This window comes from Dysidea avara, chromosome 4, assembly GCF_963678975.1.
Source record: "Dysidea avara chromosome 4, odDysAvar1.4, whole genome shotgun sequence".
Taxonomy (NCBI): domain Eukaryota; kingdom Metazoa; phylum Porifera; class Demospongiae; order Dictyoceratida; family Dysideidae; genus Dysidea; species Dysidea avara.
In genome coordinates this window covers 22,687,084-22,694,992 of record NC_089275.1, presented here as the reverse complement: position 1 = coordinate 22,694,992, position 7,909 = coordinate 22,687,084, and the positions used below count along the sequence as shown (strand labels likewise).

The following is a 7,909-nucleotide window of genomic DNA, read 5'->3' as shown; positions in this document are numbered from 1 at the left end:
AGTAGTCAGCCATGCAGGTTCACTACATTAAAAAATAAACATTCGGTCAAAGTAGCAAACTTGGAAAGCTTATAGAGCATGGGAAATCTAAAATCAATGTATAAATTGCATAGAAGCTTGCATGGTATAGCCAATTTTTAGTTTGAAAATATAACGCAAATTTCTCAATATGTCAGCCTCTTATTGACAAAGAATTGCGGCAAATATTCAATATTTTGCATACCCAGAAAATCCAGGACATTCACCATCTGTACCACACAAACACAATTCTGTGCAGGGTAATTATAAGCTGCTGCATCAGGATGAGTATATGCATGTTAGCATGGAGCAGTCAATTCTGCACTGGCATATCTAACTAACTCAATAATGTCAGGAAGGTTTGGTGTGGTGACTATAGCAGCAAATGACCATCTGCATGTGTCCTTATTTATTATAGTGACTAAATTGTAGTGGTTCAAAAGGCTGTTGATACATGATAGTGGCTTGGTACCATATCTAACTTTGTAAATGTAATGTACATGCTTTATGTGCTCTTCTAGTGTAGGTGGCAACTTACGTACAAGTTGTTCGCAGAACATATGCCATCTTAAATCAGGTATATTGGTACTCCGAACACCCTTTGGACAACAATTCAATAAACAAACTTAGTAGAAAAATCCTTACTAGAAAAAGAATTCCAGCTCCAGGAAATACTATCACTACGTTTTGTACACCATTAAGTGTAATTGTGTATCATCATGCATAAGGTTGTGATGATAATAGTGTATTAACTTGACATTCTAGGGGTGGGCCTAGGTGGGCCTGTGCCCATCAAAGAATTTGGTATTATACCAGAGGTATATTTGTATGCAAAATTGAGATACTCTAATAGAGCAGTCAATCACTCTAATAAGCAGTCACATATTCAGAGAAGCACTGCATATATTATAAATAAGCATCCACTTTTAAATTACCAGTGATGTAATTTATAGTTGGTGGAAGGCTGCCATTGTGAGTAGGCAGTACCCTTTTTTTTGTTCTTGGTGCTACCAAACCAAAGAGTCTAGATATGCCACTGATGTATATAGCTTCAAAATGTGCAATGAATAGTTGAAAGTGTAGGCAACATGACGTTTTATTTCTGTGATCCTTGGATCCCCTATATACTCAAATGTATATACAGTATTTTTTATACATAATTTTTAAATTCTGTGGAATTTGAGAGGAAATTGATTCACAGCACTGCTAAATGTTGAGACAGGATATCATCACAGCTTATAATAACAAAAAGACAAAATGTCATATAGGACAGTTTTATCCTAAGGCTGCAGCACATGTTGCTGCAGACCTTCAGTGCTGGTCACTGTAAAGCATTAATACAATAAATACTTTAGGATTAAGGAAGAAAATCCATCCCTCCTGGAGGAGACTGAGTGTGGCCCCGACTAGACATTGGGTGACCTGCAGTTCGATTCCTGGGGTTGGAGGGATTTTTTTCCTTACTTTGGCCCCTTTTCTGTTACACTTTTTCAGTTATAAGTTACTAAGTCTAAGTCCTTGAAATTAGGTTAGGTAATCCTAAGGCTGCAGCACATGTTGCTGCAGACCTGCAGACCTTCAGTGCTGGTCACTGTAAAGCATTAATACAATACAATACAATCAAGACACACGGTAGTGTGTCGTGCGGCCCAAGAAGCAGACGCGCCACACCGTAAGTATATTTACAGGAAGAAAGTAAACGCGATTTTCATACCTTTGTAGCTCCGTGATTCCTTATCCGATTGAAACCAAAGTTGCTACAGAAGTGCCGGCTAGGTAGGGGAGTCCATATTCCAAATTTGAAGAAAATCGCTCCAGCCATTTCCGAGATACGAGTGGCCAAAGTTTGGGTTTTTTTCTTCGTTTTTTTTCTTCTTCTTTTTGCACACTTTGCAAAATCCGCAATGAAACACGAATGCGTACTCCAATCGGGCTGATAAAAAGGCGAATCTCAGTACCAAGTTTGGTAGGAATCCGATGAACATTCACGGAGTTATGACCGATTATTTGCGTAAAATAAGGTCGAAGGTCTGTCACGCCCACAGGGTAAACCGCTTGAAAGAATGAGCTGAAAATTGCTATGTAGATGGAGTAACTATCGTAGGAGTGCCTTTTTGTGGTTTGAAAGGAATCCAGTCAAAGGCCATCGAGATATAACACAAAACCCAACCTGTGTCACAATTACGCGATCGATTTTTATGAATAAAAAACTAATAGTTTTCACGCCTACCAGGCAAACCGCTTAGAGCAGTGAGCTGAAAATCGATGTGTGGCTGGAATAATTATCATAGAAAGTCCATGCAGTAGTACAGAAGAATCGGATTACAAACCACTGAGTTATGATTCCAAAGCCAACTACGTGTAACATATGCGAGATCGAGATACTCTAATAGAACAGTCACCCTAATAAAGCATTCAGCTACGTTTATAACTTACTCCATTATTAAATTATATTACATTGCAAGTTATTCTGTAGGGAGTTCAGCTACATACAGTTAATCTTATAGACAATTCAGCTACAAGCAATCACCCTGTAGAGAATTCAGCTACAAATATGTTGTTGTAGAGATTCAGAACATTATAAGTCACACTGAAGAGAATTCAGCTATAAACAAGTCACCTTGCAGAGAGTTCAGCTACAACAAGTCACTCTGTAGAGAATTCAGCTACAAACAAATCACTGTGTACAGGGTTCAGCTACAAAAAAAGCTACCCAGTAGATAGTTCATCTAGATCAGCTACAAACAAGTCACTTTAAGCAATGTTCAGCTACAAGTAACTCACTCTGTAGAGAGTTCAGCTACAAACAAGTCATTCTGTAGTACAAACAAGTCACTGTGTAGCTGGAGAGTTCAGCAACCAATCAAAAAACCACTCTGTAAAGAGTTCAGCTATACAAACATGTTATAACTCTATAGAGAAGGTTATAACTCTATATTGAGATCAGCTAGGAACAATTAGTCATCCAGTAGAGAGATCAGCTACAAGGCATCACCTTATAGAGAGTTTAGTTACAAAGAAACCACCATGTAGAGAGTTCAGCTGCAAACATATCACCCTGTAGAGAGTGCAGCTATGAACAGATCACCCTGTAGAGAGTTCAGCTAGAAAAAGTCATCCTGTAGAGAGATCAGCTAGAAGGATCACCTTGTAGAGAGTTCAACTACAAACAAATCACCCTGCAGATGGTTCAGCTACAAACAAGTCACCCTATAGAGAGATCAGCTAGAAGAAGTTACCTTGTACATACAAAGAAACCATCATATAAAGAGTTCAGCTGCAAACAAATCACCCTGTAGAAAGTTCAGCTACACATCACCCTGTAAAGAGATCAGCTAGAAGAAATCACCTTGTAGAGAGTTCAGCTACAAAGAAACCACCATGTAGAGAGTTCAGCTGCAAATAAATCATCTGTAGAGAGTCCAGCCAGAAACAAGTTCACCCTGTAGAGAGATCAGCTAGAAACAAGTCACCCTGTAGAGAGATCAGCTAGAAACAAGTCAACCTGTAGAGAGATCAGCTACAAAGAAACCATCCTGTAGAGAGTTCAGCTACAAACAAGTTACCCTACAGTGAGATCAGTTTGAAACAAGAGATTTCAGCTACAAACAAATAAACCTGTAGAGAGTTCAGCTATGAACAGATCACCTTGTAGAGAGTTAAGCTAGAAACAAGCTACCCTATAGAGAGATCAGCTAGAAACAAGTCACCCTGTAGAGATTTCAGTTACAAACAAATCACCCATTGTAGAGAGATCAGCTACAACCAAATCACCCTGTAGAGAGATCAGCTACAAACAAATCACCCTGTAGAGAGATCAGCTACAACCAAATCACCCTGTAGAGAGATCAGCTAAAAACACATCACCCTGTAGAGAGTTCAGCTACAAATAAATCACCTTGTAGAGAGTTAAGCTATACAAACAAACTACCCTGTAGAGAAATCAGCTACAAACAAATCGCCTTGCAAAGAGTTCACTTACAAATAAATCTACCTGTAGAGATATCAGTTACAAACAAATCACCCACTGTAGGGAGACCAGATTACCCTGTAGAGAGTTCAGCTACAAACAAATCACCCTGTGGAAAGTTCAGGTATAAAAAGTCACACCTGTAGATAGTTTTGATACAAACAAATCACCCTGTAGAGAGCTCAGCAAGATAAAAGTCACCCTGCAGAGAGATCAGGTCACCCTATAGAGAGGTCAGCTAGAAGAAGTCACTTTGTAGAGAGTTCAGCTACAAAGAACAGAGAGTTCAGCTAGAACCAAGTGACCCTATAGACAGATCAGCTAGAAACATGTCACCCTGTAGAGAATTCAGCTAGAAACAAATCATCCTGTAGAGATTTCAGCTACAAACAGATCGTCCTTTAGATAGTTCAGCTATAGATACAAGTCACCCTGTAGTAGCAGAAGTCACATTGTAGAGACCAGCTACAAAGAAACCATCCTGCAGAGAGTTCAGCTACAAACAAATCACCCTGTAGAGAGTTCATCTATGAACAGATCACCTGAAATAGTTCAGCTATACAAGTCACTCTTTAGAGAGATCAGCTAGAAGAAGTCACCATCTAGAGAGATCAGCTAGAAGCAAGTCACCTTGTAAAGAGTTCAGCTACAAAGAAACTATCCTGTAGAGAGTTCAGCTACAAACAAATCACCCTGTACAGTGTTCAGCTAGATAAAAGTCACTGTATACAGAGAGGTCAGGTCACCCTATAGAGAGATCAGCTAGAAGAAATCACCTTGTAGAGAGTTCAGCTACAAAGAACACACTCTGTAGAGAGTTCAGCTAGAAAATTCATCTTGTAGAGAGATAAGCTAAAACAAGTCACCTTGTAGAGAGTTCAGCTCCAAAGAACCCACTCTGTAGAAAGTTCATGGTACAAACAAGTTACCCTATATAGAGATTAGCTAGAAAGAAGCCTGTAGAAAGCTCAGCTACAATCAAATTACCTTGCAGAGAGTTCAGTTACAAACAAACCACTTTATAGAGAGATGAACTAGAAACAAGTCACCTTGTAGAGAAGTCAGCTACAAAGAAACCATCCTGTAGTTCAGCTACATTTCAAGTCACCCAGTAGAGAGATCAGGTGCAAAGAAATTATCCTGTGGGGAATAATTGACATTTAATAAATATATATATATAATTTGTATAATTACTATATAATAGAATCAAAAATAGTTGAAGTATTAAAAATCGTCTTTAAGTTCTTTTCTTCTTCCTGTGGTAAATATATAAAAAAACAAATGGGTTAAAAAAGCCCCAAAGCCAGCTATAGGCCGGCTTTGTAATATGCAAATACAAAAAGAAGTGATATCTAATCAAAAACAGCCAAGCTGTAAAAAAATGTGCGGCCCCCAAAAAGCCCATGGTGAAAAAAAGATGTGAAATCCAAGGTGGCGGCCAAGAAATGGCTGTGATGGTAGGTTAATGGCAAAAATTTTAATTACGACAATTCAGGTGAATTTGGTGCCAAATCCTAGTGGAGGAGGCAACGCAAATTCACCTGAATCGTTGTAATTAAAATTTTTGCCCATTAACCTACCATCACAGCCATTTCTTGGCCGCCACCTTGGATTTCACATCTTTTTTCACCATGGTCTTTTTGGGGCTGCACCTTTTTTTACAGCTTAGCTGTTTTTAATTAGATAGAAATAATACATTATATTGTGTCATTTGCAACTTGTTTATTATGCACTAAAACTATATATCAATATGCATTCAGAGAGTGTTAGTTCAAATTCTGCAGTATCATTTGTGCATAGGTGGGTGAAAGATGCTGCTAAGTCAATCTAATTTGACCAATTAATTTGCATATGTATATGCATACATGATTAGTATAATTATGTCTATTGTGAAACTTTTAAATTGCAAACAGTTGAGTGCGTTAAAATTGAAGTCAAGCCATAAAGTTTGTCGAATAGCTTAATGTTCCATGAAATTTTGGTAATAATGACATCTATCTATGATGAAGCTGCTACGTACTGTAGGTTTCAATTTTAGTCTCAAAGAGTGTATTCTCTCCGGCCACACTCTTAGTCTAGTAAGTACTATACTCATTATGGAACCCATGTGAAGACCACCTGTAAAAGGCAGAGAATCACATAGCCCTATCAGCTAGTGTTTGTTTTCCACTAACACCATGCATAACTATCATGATGTGCTGTATACTGATTAGTGGCAAAGAAATTGTGGACTTGTACTTGTCTAAAACCACAGATTATATGTTGGACATGGATTGGAAATGACTCCATAAATTGCACGAAACAGTGAAGCATTCCTTGTAATAAAGTTTATAGGGAAAACTACATAATTCATGGTGAAACTAGCCATTTATGCAGAGGAAGACAATGTTTATACGAAACTGGTTCTATAACTTATCCTTCTAGTGAATGGTAATGGAATGAAGAGTCCCCGCTTGAGTTTCTATGAGTGTGTATTGGTAGTTTCCGTTGCCAGGTGTATAGTTGTTTGAACATTTCACTGTGGTGTAGCTTCATATGATGCCAACTCACTACATTATGTTGCTAAAGAAATAGAAAAGATACTGCTACTTCATGTGTGCTAAATGTGTGTAAGTACATGCTCCCACTACCACAGTTTGCCTTACACAAACATTTGGTTACATCTGCGCTTCATTCACTCAATAATTCACTATTGACTTATCCTACATCGAAATAAAACAGTTATGTTCTTTAAATTGAGTGGCTATTCTTTCTTTTGCCATCACCCAGTCAGAGATTACCCTACACAAACACACCAGTCCAACATATTACCCACAAACAGCATAATTAACCCATCTCAATTTCGTTGTTCACACTTTCATCTATTAATCATTTTGCCAAGTCATGGTGAACATTTTAAGCCAAATTACAATGTAAATCAATGCAAATGAAAGTTATGACTGCAAATGTACTGTATAAGCCCCTGCACAGTAAAAAACAAACTAGTGAAGGTCACTACTACAGTTACTACTAATTTCTGCCACAATACTAACTATTTTTGTGTAGTAACATTCGTAGGCGGTGGAAAGGGGGGGTGGCTTTGGGGCTGAAGCCCCCCTCAGAATGATATCATGCCAAAATTATCCTTCTTGGAGTGGGGGATGAAAACCATGATAAAGATCGATATACTCTAATAGAATGCTCAAATACCCTAATAGAACACTTCAGGCCTTCATAAAAATGTGTTCCTAAAAGTAGCTTTTAAAAAAAGTTGCTTACAGCGGGAATCTAACCAGGTACCTTTTACTTTAAAGAGTTCATGTCTTACCACTGTTTCAAGTGTTTCCAGGTGGCTATAGGCTGTTTTGTACTGCTTATAAATGCTACATGTTCATTAACCCTGTAGTCAACAGTTAAAAGCTAGTTTTTAACTGGCAAATAGCCTGTTTTGACTAAAAGCTGGTGTTTTAGTTAAATTGTACGTACAAAATTGCTATAATTAATTTTGGTGAACTTTGAGACATTGTGAAAGCTATAATGGCTACATAGCCCCCCAGACCTCCTGCTGCCAGAGACTCTACACTCCAGTCAGCCCCCCCCTCATATCAACTACTTCCTCCACCGCTGGTGACATTCACTACTATTTAGTGAGGGTCACTACAAAGTAGTGAACACCACTACTTTAAAATGGTGAGAATTGTGGCAGAAATTATTAGCGAATTTCACTACTAATTTTTTATGATGTGTATAGTTCAGTATAGATTGATTTTATACAGTACGGTAGGAACCACTTAGGCATGGTCCATGAAAAAACATCATCCAAAAACCAGCCTCACTTTTCCCTGATGACAATGAAACACTATTAGTTAGGTAAAACTAAGTCCAAAGAAGCCTTTAGATTGAAGTTGCTATGAATTTTAAAAATTTATTAAATGGAATTTT

At 38.0% G+C, this 7,909-nt stretch overlaps 1 long non-coding RNA gene across 1 annotated transcript in view; it reads left to right on the top strand.

Annotated features, from left to right (window-relative positions):
- Nucleotides 1-7,909, top strand: part of LOC136254401 (uncharacterized) — a 46,175-nt gene that overhangs the window by 36,684 nt on the left and 1,582 nt on the right. The gene's annotated exons all lie outside the window — the stretch shown is intronic.